Source organism: Phyllobates terribilis, unplaced genomic scaffold (assembly GCF_046119375.1).
Source record: "Phyllobates terribilis strain yellow unplaced genomic scaffold, ASM4611937v1 Scaffold_11__3_contigs__length_659146591, whole genome shotgun sequence".
Classification (NCBI taxonomy): Eukaryota; Metazoa; Chordata; class Amphibia; order Anura; family Dendrobatidae; genus Phyllobates; species Phyllobates terribilis.
The window spans coordinates 317,997,799-318,011,982 of record NW_027362771.1 but is presented as its reverse complement, the minus strand read 5'-3'; the positions used below and the strand labels follow the sequence as shown (position 1 = coordinate 318,011,982).

Below are 14,184 nucleotides of genomic sequence, written 5' to 3'. Positions count from 1 at the left end.
AAAAAATCTAAATCTTGCAATATTCACACTGGCCACTTGGCTTTTTTTAGACTAAGTTTTTGTTGTTGCAGGAAACAACATATGTACATGAGGCACAATGAGCAGACTCTGACCATATCTTTTGTATTGAAGTATCTAGTGTGCAGAGATTATTGTGAAGGGAGCAGGGTCAGCTGTGATGTTGCCTATTGTGATTGGTGGATCCTGTGTACTGAGACGTTATCTATCATTGTAACCCTGACCTCTGCTGATAAAGAGCATCCTGAAAACTGTTCCATTAAGGACAGGAAGTATGAATCTAAAAAAAAAAACAGTAGCCAGATTGGAAATAGCAAGATTGTTAATTTTGTTTAAGAAAGATCGAGCTATGGGGAAAAAAATATTTAAGAAATGTAAAAAAGAAATAGATGCAACACAAAAACCTGACTTAAATAATGGGTAATTTCTGATGATGTATTGACTTTAAGGAGCATTAAGGAAGTCATTTGAAGGTTGTTCCTCAAGTAATATTTAACCTTCGTGGGGTGTTTCACAACTATGATATTGATGATCAGTCTGACACCCGGCATCCCCACTGAAGAGCTGTTAAATGATTCGCAAACTTTCAAGGACAACTGCATTTGCTATTCAGGAAAGATGGATTTGAAATGTTTTATTTTTATTCTTTAGTAAGAATTGAATATCATACCGAGCTGCCTAGTTTCACCTAAAAATTCACCATAATAAATAGTAATACTGTAACAAAGTTTGAGGTTATTTCTAATTGTAAGTGGTTCCTACTAATAGTGATTGTTGGTAAAATCTCACAACTGACCACCTCATATAGGATGGAATATGGTTTAGGATTTCTAATGTGGCATTTGCAGCCCTCTATGCCCAATGCTTTGCAGCATACTTGGCTTGCACAAGGTAACGAAGGGGAGCAAGATGAATTGGGCTGAGTTTCCCCCTTCAAGACAGTAAAAAAAGTAAAAAAAAATTGCTGATAGTTGCATTAGGTTGCTACCCATCTTCATCTAGCTCACACTCTGAAGGTGGCAATGTCAGATCAGAGACTGTGGGACTAAAACAGGAGAAGTCCTGCAGAGAAGACAGCTTGTGTTTAAACAATCTATAATTAGTGGGAACTGGGAGGACGGGCGACATGTAGTGACATGGGCCGCGTGGCAGTTATCCGTATTAAACCTGAGCTACAACTCTGTAAATGCCAAGTGGTAATCCAGATAACTGTGTTTAATATCTTCTCAAGATAAAGGGAATACAAGGTAAAGAAATGCCTCCCACACACGGTCTTAGTCATCTGTATTGTTTCAATCTATATTGCACCAAAACATCAACACTGCAGATTACAGTATGTTCACACTGTGCTTTTTTGCCGTTTTTTTCACTTGAAAAATGCAAAATGATGGCAGGAAAAAGACTGTTTCTATGCTCTTTTTATGACTGTTTCTTGATGTGTTTTTTTTTCTTTAACGTTCTTTTCAATGACTGATGAGCTCATGTACTGAATTCTGTTACTCTTTTCCCAAACTGAAATAAGTTATGGCATGAACACATCATATGCATTAGGTCTGCATCATGAGTCTTACATCTATTACACTTTGGGGAATAACATACACTCATGCTATATGGGACCAAAGGGGGTTTGTAAACGCTATGTAATTTGTGATATTTTGGGAATCATATTGTATTCAGTCATTGTTCATCTTCAATTAGACCAAGATCCCTTTCCCATTTTTCTTTTATAAAGTTAGAAATTTTTTCAGCTCCCCTCGTAGCAGGTGTTGATATATTTTAGATATTAAACCCTTTGAACTCGGTACAAATTGAGGATGAGATATAATTAATTTAGATCTTCCTTCTCCAGCAACCTCCATTTCATATGTCTAACGTCATTGCAGATATTTATAAAATTGACTGTGGGAGGTCATGTTCAGTTTTGAGTAAAGAGAACAATTATAATTCTCAATTAATACAGATATGCGATATGCATCTGTCACTCTTGAATTTTCCTCTGCCAAATTCCTCCTGGCTAGAAAGTTCCTGTAGCCATAGAGCGTGTAGCTTGATTATATCCCACAATACGAAGAAGGTCACCAACCTTTTTCCAAACTATGTGGATCACTTTATAACGTAGGAAATTCCTTAGCTTAGCTCTTAAATCTATGGGCCTCCAGGACCTCAAACATGTGGCATCAAGTTAATTTTAAAGTAATCATTTGCAAGAATCTGAACCCCGTAACCCCTGTCTATTAACCCCTTTACCCTCAAGGGTGGTTTCCCCATTAATGACCAGGCCAATTTTTACAAATCTGACCACTGTCACTTTATGAGGTAATACCTCTGGAACGCTTCAACGGATCCCGCTGATTCTGAGACTGTTTTTTCGGGACATATTGTACTTCATGATAGTGGTAACATTTCTTCAATATCACTTGCGTTTATTTGTGATAAAATTGGAAATTTGGCGAAAAATGTTGAAAATTTTGCAATTTTCAAAATTTGAATTTTCATGCCCTTAAATCAGAGAGAGATATCACACAAAATAGTTAATCCATAACATTTCCCACATGTCTACTTTACATCAGCATAATTTTGGAACTAAATTTTTTTTTTTTATTGGGGAGCTATAAGGGTGATTTCTCATTTTTACAACAAAATTTTCAAAACCATTTTTTTAGGGACCACATCACATTTGAAGTGACTTTGAGGGGCCTTTATGACAGAAAATACCCAAAAGTGACACCATTCTAAAAACTGCACCCCTAAAGGTGCTAAAAACCACATTCCAGAAGTTTATTAACCCTTCAGGTGCTTCACAGGAATTTTTGGAAAGGTGAAGAAAAAAATGAACATTTAATTTTTTTCACAAAAATGTTACTTTAGACCCATTTTTTTTTATTTTTGCAGGGGTAACAGGAAAAAATGAACCCCAAAATTTGTTGTGCAATTTCCCCTGAGCATGCAGATACCTCATACGTGGGGAAAAACACTGTTTGGGAGCATGTTAGGGATTAGAAGGGAAGGAGCGCCATTTGACTTTTTGAATGTAAAATTTGCTTGAATAATTAGCTAATGCCATGTTGCGTTTAGAGAGCGCCTGATGTGCCTAAACAGTGGAAACCCCCCATAAGTGATACCATTTTGGAAACGACCCCTCAGGGAACTTATGTGTGGTGAGCACCTTGAACCCCCAGGTGCTTCACAGAAGTTTATAACATGGAGCCGTGAAAATAAAATTTTCATTTTTTTCTCACAAAAATGTTTTTCAGCCCCCAGTTTTTCATTTTCATAAGGGTAACAGGAGAAATTGCACCATGCAACTTGTTGTGCAATCTCTCCTGAGTAAGCCAATACCCCCAAATGTAGGGGAAAACCCCTGCTTGGGCGTACGGCAGGGTTCGGAAGGGAAGGAGCGCCTTTTGACTTTTTGAATGTAAAATTTGCTTGAATAATTAGCGGATGTGCCCCTGATGTGCCTAAACAGTGGATAACCCCCACAAGTGACACCATTTTGGAAACTAGACCCCTCAAGAATTTTATCAAGGGGTATAGTGTACATTTTGAACCCAGAGGTACGACAGAATTTGATAACATTAGGTCATCATATTGAATAAGTTGTCATTAGTCTTGAGCGCAAGTGCTCGCTACTTGAGTTTGCATCGAATACTCGGGTATTCACCATGTATCACGCTTGCTCGAGTGACATGCTCGAGTCCCTGCCCCGCATGTTTCACGGTTGTTAGACACCCAAAAAAAAACATGCGGGGATCGCTCTTGCATGGCAGGCGATCCCAGCAACGTTTTTTTTTGTCCGCAAAGCATATGGGGCAGAGACTCAAGCATGTCACTCAAACAACCATGATACTCAGTGCATATCCGAGCACCCGATGCAAACTTTAGTAGCGAGCACTTGCGCTCAACCCTGGTCGCCATATCGTCGGTTTTTTTTTGTTTTTTTTTTTGTTTTGTTTTTTTATCTTTACCCCAACCCGGACGTTTATTTTTTTACACCGTTCCTCGTGTGGTATAATTGATTAGACGACTTTATTCTTCGGGTCGGTGCGATTACATTGATACCAGATTTATATTGGGTTTTTATGATTGACATCTGTCACACACTAAAAGACGCTTTTTTTTTGCAAAGACTAGTTTTTGCATCGCCATATTTTGAGAGCTATAATTTTTCCATATTTTGGCCGACAGAGTCATGTGACGGCTTGTTTTTTTGCGAGACAAGTTGATGTTTTTATTGGTACGATTTTCGGGCATGTGACATTTTTTGATTGCTTTCTATTCCGATTTTTGGGAGGCAGAATAAACAAAAACCAGCAATTCCGGAATTGTTTTTATGGGTTTTTTTTTATGCTGCTCCACGTGTGGTAAAATTGATAAGGCAGCTTTATTTTTCGCATCAGTACATTTACAGCGGTACTGCATTTATAGCGGTTTTTTATGTTTTGGCGATTTTACACAATAAAAACTATTCTCTAGAAGAAATTTTTTTTTTGTATCGCTTTATACTGAGAGCTATAACTTTTTTATTTTTCGGATGATGGAGCTGTATGGCAGCTTGTTTTTTGCGGGACAATATGACGTTTTCAGCGGTGCCATTTTTATTTACATTCGTCTTTTTGATCTCGTGTTATTCCATTTTTTGGTTGTCGGTATAATGATAAAGCATTGTTTTTTGCTTCGTTTTTTTTTTTTTTTTTACCGTGTTCGCTAAAGGGGTTAACAAGTGGGACAGTTTTATAGGTCAGGTCTTTCTGGCTTCGGCGATACCAAATATGTGTACTTTTATTGGTTTATTATTATTTTTTTTATATAATAAATATGGGTTCAATATATTTTTATTTTTGGGTGATTATTTTATTTTTTTTTTTACTTTTACACACTGTCCTACTATGGGACTTTCACTTTTTGCAGCCTGATCAGCTGCATGTTATAGAGAGCAGCAGCTCCCTATGCCATGCAGCCTGTCAGCGCTGCATACAGGGGAGACATTACTGCGGTCATGCAACACGCAGCGTAATTGCCGCCATTGACTTGCATTGAATCGCTTAATATCCGCATGACTACATGTGCACATGCGGATATTAAGCGATTCAATATGCGAATGGTACCCGGGTCTGGAGAAGAGGAGACTCTCCTCCAGACTCGGGTACCATAGAACCTGTTAAAAAAAGAATAAAAAATAAACATATACTCACCTTCCGATGGCCCCTGGTCTCCTGTATAATTTGTCCTGGCTCTCCGGCGGCTCGCGATAGTCTAAAAGGACCTTCCATGACGTCATTTAGTCATGTGACAGGTCACGTGACCGCTGACGTCGGCAGTCGCGTGACCTGTCACATGACTAAATCACGTCATGAAAGGTCCTTTCACACCACCGCGAGCCGTACAAGAGACCGGACACAGTGGAGAAAAGACCGAGGGCCATCAGAAGGTAAGTATAATGGGTTGTGTTTTTTTGTTGTTTTTTTTTTTTTACCATTTTTAATCTTTTTTTCAACTATTAACTTGGTCACACTATATAAATCCATGCCGGTTGCATGGATTTATATAGTGTGATCAAGTTGTCAAGCACTTTTCCAAGTGATGCTAAAATCGCTTGGAAAAGTGCTTGATAAACCTGCATGCAGAAACGCATGCAAAAACACTTGACAAACTTTTCTTCTTGGCAGGAAAAACGCATGTAAAATCCACATGTGTTTTTCCTGCCAGGGAGATGCAGAAAAAATCTGCAGCATTTCTGCATCGTGGGCACTTAGCCTTAGCTTTAAGATGAAACCGGAGAGAACACGGCAACAATCCCCAAAGGAACTCCAAGGAAATTCTAGCCGACTACTAGAATTCCAGGCCTGAATAGAAGAAGAACACTTTATCACCAGCAACTCTCTGGAGAAACTGCGTGTATTTAAGGATACAGCAAGGGTGTGGTAATTAGCTGCAGAAGGTGAGGATCACCGCTGGGTCCTAAAGGGATAATCCCCAAGCAAGGTGAGGATCACCGCTTGGTCCTAGAGAGAGAGAGGGATCATGAAAGGATCAGGAAGATGTTTGCAAGGCCAATCGCAGCGAACTTCTATAGCCGGAACCTGTATGACTGTCTGTCAAACCTGATACACCCGTGACATGAGCATTCTCTGGTGCCGGGAGCAGGTAGTCATGTGACCGCAGGTATCCGATTTGCATACTTACGGCCACATCCCAACTAGACTTGTCCGGCCTTGCTCATTAAACTTTCATTGAGCAAGGCTGCACACATCTAGTCAACACGTGATCGCATGTATTAAAGTTGCATACTTGCAGTCACTCATCTGCCACTCCCGGCACCAGTGTGCTCACTGTGAGGATTCACAAGTCTGCAGTTACATAAAGTACCCTAAGGTCTGACAACACCTTTAACATGTTGCATTTCAGTTATCACTTAATAAATCCCAGTATTAGACACAGCCAGTCCCTCATAATATTTATTTCTTTGTATTGTTTCCAGTTTTATTCTGTTAATTTTTTATAATAATGCTTTTTCAAAAACTTCAAGTACCTTAACTCGGAAGTTAAAATTCTACAAATTGCTTATATAACTCATTAGGAAAGCATCTGACGCGCCCCCTGGGCCGTGGGGTACTCGGTGCCTGGCCGATCGTTGCTAGGGGAGATTTCACAGTGGCGGTGACCCCGTCCGTGACCCAGGGCGGTCAATCAAAAGGGGATTATTTACAGGGGATTTATAGTTTTTATATAAAGTTCGTGACGCCACCTGTGGTATGCGGCTATATAGAGCCGCCTCTGGAGCTGGTGTAAATGCAGCAGAGTTGGTTTAGCTCTCCACAGGCAGAGCTTAGCTCCAGAGCCATGCTGAGTTGTTATGAATGTTACCGTGTAGTGAAGGGGGTGATGGCGCAGCAATAATTTCACAGACAGTGGGGTGCAGTCTTCAGAGTTTACTCACAGTTGTTAAGTTCCTCAGGTTGCACTGTCCAGCTTACAGCCTCCCACGTCGCGCTGTGTTCACCAGGCAGGGGTTCAGCAAACTCCCAGGTGTTTCAAGAGTGCCTGACAGGACCCCATTCTATATGACCTTCTCAGCCGTCTTTCTGCGCTGGCTCTCACCCTTCTTGCCCTGCGCTCGCCAAACAATGTCCAAAGCCGGTATCCTCGGATCTTTCTGGGCAACCTGGAGTTCCCTCAATCCTATGTGGTTACCTTTTTGGCGACTTGAGTGCAGATGTGGCAACTGCACCCTGAAAGTACAGAAGCCTCCGGTTTCCAGTTGAACTTTGTAATTCTCACTGGTCAGGGGCCGGTCCCCTCTGCGACTTGATCCCTCTACCGCCTGGCAGATTCGGGCGTACAGGTGGCCTCCAGCACTGCCCGTACCCCTGGGATCCCTTTCACTTTCCTGGAGCCTTTCTCCTGCTCCTCTCCTTCTCAGTCTTGGGCCTCTCTGGCTAGGCCCTGCTCCTGAGCTGAGCTCTTGCTCCCACTCACTGTCCTCCTCTGACTGAACTGTCTTCCCAAGATGGTTCCCTCTTTTATATCACTTCTAACAAGTGCTCCCCTGATCTACGTCCTCCACCCACACCCACTACATGGTTCCCCCTACTTTAGTTCCCCCCCACTCCAACCAGGGTCAGGGCTCAGCAGGAAGCGCGACACATCTTGCCCCTCCAGCTGGTCTGGAGTAGTGTAGTGTTGGATGCAGGTGTTAGGGTCCCGGGCAGCACTCTATCCTTACCTGAGAGTGAGATACCACACCTCTGGGTGAGATGCAGTACCTCTGTGGCGACTGAACCCGCAGGGGCGCCACACATCCATTCTCGGGAGCATATTGTTAGCCATGGTAGCTGTAGCTTCCTCCAATGTAATCGGAACAGATCAATTCATATTTAGATAATATAGACTTCCCCTAACTGTCAGATAATGATAGAAGAGGCTATTAACCATAATTTATATGAATTAGTATAGAAGTCATAAAATCACTAGAAATCTGTAATAATCTCCCGTCCTGGTGATTGACGCTACTGCACATGAACCATCCTGGGATTAGGTATTGTCGCTAACAGGTGCCCTGCCCTTTCTCCCACCTCATAATAAAACTGTCTATTGAAGATCTGGATTCATTCCAGTTTGTCTCAGAGGTCTCACTAGGACATAATATATAAACCTCTTCAGTCTCTGCCACCCTCTTAACGTTTCACCCAGTTGCCTACTTCCAAGTTTTCTCTGGCTAATCTGTTTTATTATTATACCTCGCAGTGATGCTTCATGGCGTCCCGGACTACATCATTTCCTGTTCATCCTTATTTACCTGAAAGTATACAACAATATGCTTAGCTATACAGTCAGTATCAAGTAACGGCAGCCAAAAGGCTCTTCTTAGCTTCCACATTTTCATACTTATGTTTATGCCTGGGGAGAGATTTACAGTTAACATCAATGGACAGTGGTCAGAGAGGTTTCCTGCCAAATATTGTATATCAATCACCTTAGATAGCAATAATTATTTAATTCAACATAAATCCATCTGTGAAATAGAATTACATCAACTAGAAAAACAGGAGAAAGCTAGAGTCTTAGGATTCCGAGCCTTCCATACATCTATAAGTGATATTTCTCGAAGCCATAGACCAAAATTTGTTGAGTCCTCTGTAAACTATCCCAATAAGCAGTATTATATTTATAGGTTCACTCAGTATCTGTTCTATAAAGGGAAGTTTTTTTCTCCAAGGGTTCACTTGAGTCCAAAGGAGATGTATATGTGTGGTGTTTGTGCATGTATATATAACGTGGGCAGCATGGTGGCTCAGTGGTTTGCACTGTAGCCTTGCAGCACTGGGGTCCTGGGTTCAAATCCCACCAAGGACAACATCTGCAAGGAGTTTGTATGTTCTCCCCGTGTTTGCATGGGTTTCCTCTGGGTTCTCCAGTTTCCTCCCACACTCCAAAGACATACTGATAGGGAATGTAGATTGTGCTCCAGTGGGGACAGCGATGATGATGTATGTAAAGTGTTGCGGAACATGATGGTGCTATATAAGCAAAGAATAATAAAAAAAATAATAAATATGTATGTGTGAGAGCAATCAGGATAGATATAAATTTAAAGATTGAATAGTGAAGACATACAGTACAGACCAAAAGTTTGGACACACCTTCTCATTTAAAGATTTTTCTGTATTTTCATGACTATGAAAATTGTACATTCACACTGAAGGCATCAAAACTATGAATTAACACATGTGGAATTATATACTTAACAAAAAAGTGTGAAACAACTGAAAATATGTCTTATATTCTAGGTTCTTCAAAGTAGCCACCTTTTGCTTTGATGACTGCTTTGCAAACTCTTGGCATTCTCTTGATGAGCTTCAAGAGGTAGTCACCGGAAATGGTTTTCACTTCACAGGTGTGCCCTGTCAGGTTTAATAAGTGTGATTTCTTGCCTTATAAATGGGGTTGGGACCATCAGTTTTGTTGTGCAGAAGTCTGGTGGATACAAAACTGATAGTCCTACTGAATAGACTGTTAGAATTTGTATTATGGCAAGAAAAAAGCAGTGAAGAAAAACGAGTGGCCATCATTACTTTAAGAAATGAAGGTCAGTCAGTCCGAAAAATTGGGAAAACTTTGAAAGTGTCCCCAAGTGCAGTTGCAAAAAACCATCAAGCGCTACAAAGAAACTGGCTCACATGAGGACCGCCCCAGGAAAGGAAGACCAAGAGTCACCTCTGCTTCTGAGGATAAGTTTATCCGAGTCACCAGCCTCAGAAATCGCAGGTTAACAGCAGCTCAGATTAGAGACCAGGTCAATGCCACACAGAGTTCTAGCATCAGACACATCTCTACCACAACTGTTAAGAGGAGACTTTGTGCAGCAGGCCTTCATGGTAAAATAGCTGCTAGGAAACCACTGCTAAGGACAGGCAACAAGCAGAAGAGACTTGTTTGGGCTAAAGAACACAAGGAATGGACATTAGACCAGTGGAAATCTGTGCTTTGGTCTGATGAGTCCAAATTTGAGATCTTTGGTTCCAAGCACTGTGTCTTTGTGCGACGCAGAAAAGGTGAACGGATGGACTCTACATGCCTGGTTCCCACCGTAAAGCATTGAGGAGGAGGTGTGATGGTGTGGGGGTGCTTTGCTGGTGACACTGTTGGGGATTTATTCAAAATTGAAGGCATACTGAACCAGCATGGCTACCACAGCATCTTGCAGCGGCATGCTATTCCATCCGGTTTGCGTTTAGTTGGACCATCTTTTATTTTTCAACAGGACAATGACCCAAAACACACCTCCAGGCTATGTAAGGGCTATTTGACCAATTTGACCAAGGAGGAGAGTGATGGGGTGCTACGCCAGATGACCTGGCCTCCACAGTCACCAGACCTGAACCCAATGGAGATGTTTTGGGGTGAGCTGGACCGCTGAGTGAAGGCAAAAGGGCCAACAAGTGCTAAGCATCTCTGGGAACTCCTTCAAGATTGTTGGAAGACCATTTCTGGTGACTACCTCTTGAAGCTCATCAAGAGAATGCCAAGAGTGTGCAAAAAGCAGTCATCAAAGCAAAAGGTGGCTACTTTGAAGAACCTAGAATATAAGACATATTTTAAGTTGTTTCACACTTTTTTGTTAAATATATAATTACATGTGTTAATTCATAGTTTTGATGCCTTCAGTGTGCATGTACAATTTTCATAGTCATGAAAATACAGAAAAACCTTTAAATGAGAAGGTGTGTCCAAACTTTTGGTCTGTACTGTACATCCATGCCTTTACCATCCACAGTAGCGTGTATGTGAGCAACAGTGCTTTATGTATGGTAAGAATTCCCAATCCATGGTTTCCGGAGTGTCTCCTTTGTGAGATGTGTTTCCTGTAAACATAGGATTCCCAGCATATATGGCTGTACATGATTAAAAGTTGTTTTTTTTATATTTAAATAGGGTTTCCCAAACCTCTAATGTTCCATGAAACCCATCTGACCACCTTCGCCATAAAATCAATAAAAACATAGATGTTCAAGCTTCATCCCTTTTTCAAGATTGTCTGCTTGAGCCGGCCTCACTGACAGGGATTGATCATGTCCACTGACCTCCACTGTTAGTGGTTTCTTGTGGTCCTCTAAATCACTCATTCTCCCCTCCACTGCTGTTCTTTCAAAGACTTTTTGTGTGCCTTCTTGCAGGGAGGTGACATCATCTTTTATAGTGCCTACATGAAGGGTCAATGTAGTAATGGCTACCTTACACTGTGCGACAGCCAGGTAGATATCTTTAAGTGATGGATAGGGCTCATCCTGTGAGCACCTAGCATCCATCTGCTCCTTGCATTGCATCATGCCCAGCTGAGTTTCAAAGGCTGCAGCACTACCATTTTCCTCCTCCGCTCGATCATGTACCTCATTCTAATTTACAGGATTTTTATTGTGTCCCTGCTTAAACTTCACCTCCGTAGTTTCTTTCTGGGCCAAATGCTCCAATCTCGCCACCACATCAGTGAGGTCCACAGCTCTTTAGGTGCACTGGTGTAGCAGGGATGAAGGCATGTTGAGTCTCTCACTTTCTCCGCTTTCTTTGTTCATGCGGGACATTCTGCTCTCTCCAAGCATTTGTCGTTGCTTCCACAGCCTCTGAAGCTGTTCAGTCATTTATATATAGCGTACGTACAGTGTTTTAGCTCAGGATAGGTGCCGGAGTTTTGTGGGAGTCCTCACAAGACATGTCTGCTCACATTTCTTGTTAGGCCACGACCCCTAAAGTAAAAGTTTAGTGTCTCTTTAAGCTCCGCTGTTGGGAATAAGCTGATATATATATATATATTCAAAGAAGAGCTGCTCAATTTCTATGGGAGTGTTGAAAAGTGGCTAGCATACTCTTCCATAGAAATGAATGGAGAGAGAGACCTCTCCTCTGCTACTGGTGCAACTGGACCCCATTCTCAAGATATATGCATGGGTCCTAGTTGTGGGACCTATATTTTTAAACAAATGCTTGCCCATAGGCTCAGTTTGATGAAAAAAACGATCTTTACATACCCTCCCCCGGATCCAGCTCTGCCTCTGCGCTATCTGTTGATTGGCTGCATCAGTAACATCATGTCAACACCCCTGCAGCCAATAAGTGAGCTCAGCTGCTGGTGCCTTCTACATTATAAGCTGAACTCAGTGATTGGCTGCAGCACTGTCAAGCCAAACAACATAGAACGAGGCAGCGGTGGAGACACTGAGCTTGAACATTTGGGGAGGGCAGGCAAAGCACAGTTTATTTTACGAGTCTGTGAAGAATGGTTGTGTGAATGGGGCCATCCCCTTAGATTGTATTGTTACTGTTCTTCCGGCTGAAGGCCATACCTATACGATCTGTAGGCTCTCAGTTATAGAGATTGCATGCAGGAGATGGTATGAATTCAGCATCTGTATATTTGGACTACATAGTATATCATGGACTTGGCAGAGATCTATATGAAAGGTCATGCAGTCCACACTAGAGAAGGGCCTGATTTATAGCGGACATTGAAGTCATATAAGCCATGGCTTTCCTGCAGTAAAACTGATATACCGTGTTAAGATAGTAAATCTGTGTTTTAGGGATGTAGTGTGACTGTGGATAATGATTTCCATGATCTAATACAAAGGTTTATATTGTGGATTCCCTGACACAGACAAGGGAAAAGTGCGGCTGGCAGAATCTGCTGCAGTCTCCTGTGCTTTCCCATGTGGATGCGCCAAGTGTGGTTTTGCCTTGTAACCTATTTTTTCCCAGACATTAAACTTATGAGAAATTACAGGTTCCGTTAGAAGTCTCTTGGTCTTGGCCATTAAAGCTAAACATGACATTCACGCAAGACATTTATTTTCTTCTTTAAAATGAACCCAGCATTAAGTGTAATGAAAGGCCTGGGCTGTTGGTAAGGAGCCATGCTAAGATTTAGGTGCTTTCTGACATTTAAAAGAGAAAATGGCCTAAATGGAGGGCGTTTTATGTAACCGTGTCAATTTGCTGAAGGAAGTCGGCATTGCAGTACAGTTTCATATTATACTATTTACTAGTGCAAGTTTTTCCCCTCCATTTACAAGCATTTCAGCTGCTATAAATACTCAAGTAGCCAACAACAGCAAAAAAAATAATACTTGAAATACATGAACCACTTTTTATTAACTACTATGCATTGCTAACCACTTACTGCAACATTGCGGAGAAACATATGCATGACATAGTGGAACTCTACTAAACGAAGAGGCGCCGGGTGTGTCCCATGTAATAGATTCACAGGTCTCTGGTCCGGCTGCCACGGAGTACTGTCGACATGGCTGCTGGACCAGCGTCCTGCAAAACGTTGTACTCAAATCTACTTACTGCATTACAGATCTAGGGGAAAAAGCAGGTGGCAGGTACTTCTGTCACTGTACTTTTATGGTAAATGAGGCTGCACAAAGTAACATATTATGTAGGTCTTCAATAAGTCCCAGACAAACCCTTTAATAAACCTCCCACTTGATCACTGATTTTGATTTTAAAGGTAATGTGTCATCACAAAATTATTTTGTTACATATATTTAAAAAAATGTAACAATATTTTTTACAACTTGATCTTTATTAAAAAACAAAACAAAATTGGTAATCCTTTAATGGCCAGTGGGGCTAATTTAGACTTAAACTTCCTGTCCTTTCAGGAAAAATTTACAGCAGTTTACTTATCAGAGGCAGGTTTACAATGATTTACACCATTATACCCCATAATACAAGATTCACAGTAGGTGAAGTTATAACTGACTTTCCAGAAAAAATATATGAATAGGAAAATACGTCACTTCATACCAGTCAATAAAATTCCAAAGTACTTGTTTATTAATCCATAATTAGATGATGGAATAAAGCCACGTTACAACAGCCACATGTTACTTTATAACTGACTTTGCACATGCTCATTAGATGCTTCACTACAAAAGACAGGGTCAGAGTCTGATCATCATGTATATGTGAATTCCTTAAACAAGAAGTCAGTCTAAAAAAGGACCAGTGTCCAGTGTGAAAACGGCAACATTTATTGTATTCATTTTTAATAAAGATTATAATATGGCCATAATTAAAATAAAAGTAAAACAGCACAAAAACCTGATTTAACCGATGGGTCATTTTATGATGATATATTCCCTTTAAGTGGTAAAAGATAAG

The 14,184-nt window shown here is 41.1% G+C and overlaps 1 protein-coding gene across 2 annotated transcripts in view; it reads left to right on the top strand.

Moving 5' to 3' along the window:
- Positions 1-14,184, top strand: part of SND1 (staphylococcal nuclease and tudor domain containing 1) — a 693,764-nt gene that overhangs the window by 566,409 nt on the left and 113,171 nt on the right. The window lies entirely within an intron of this gene.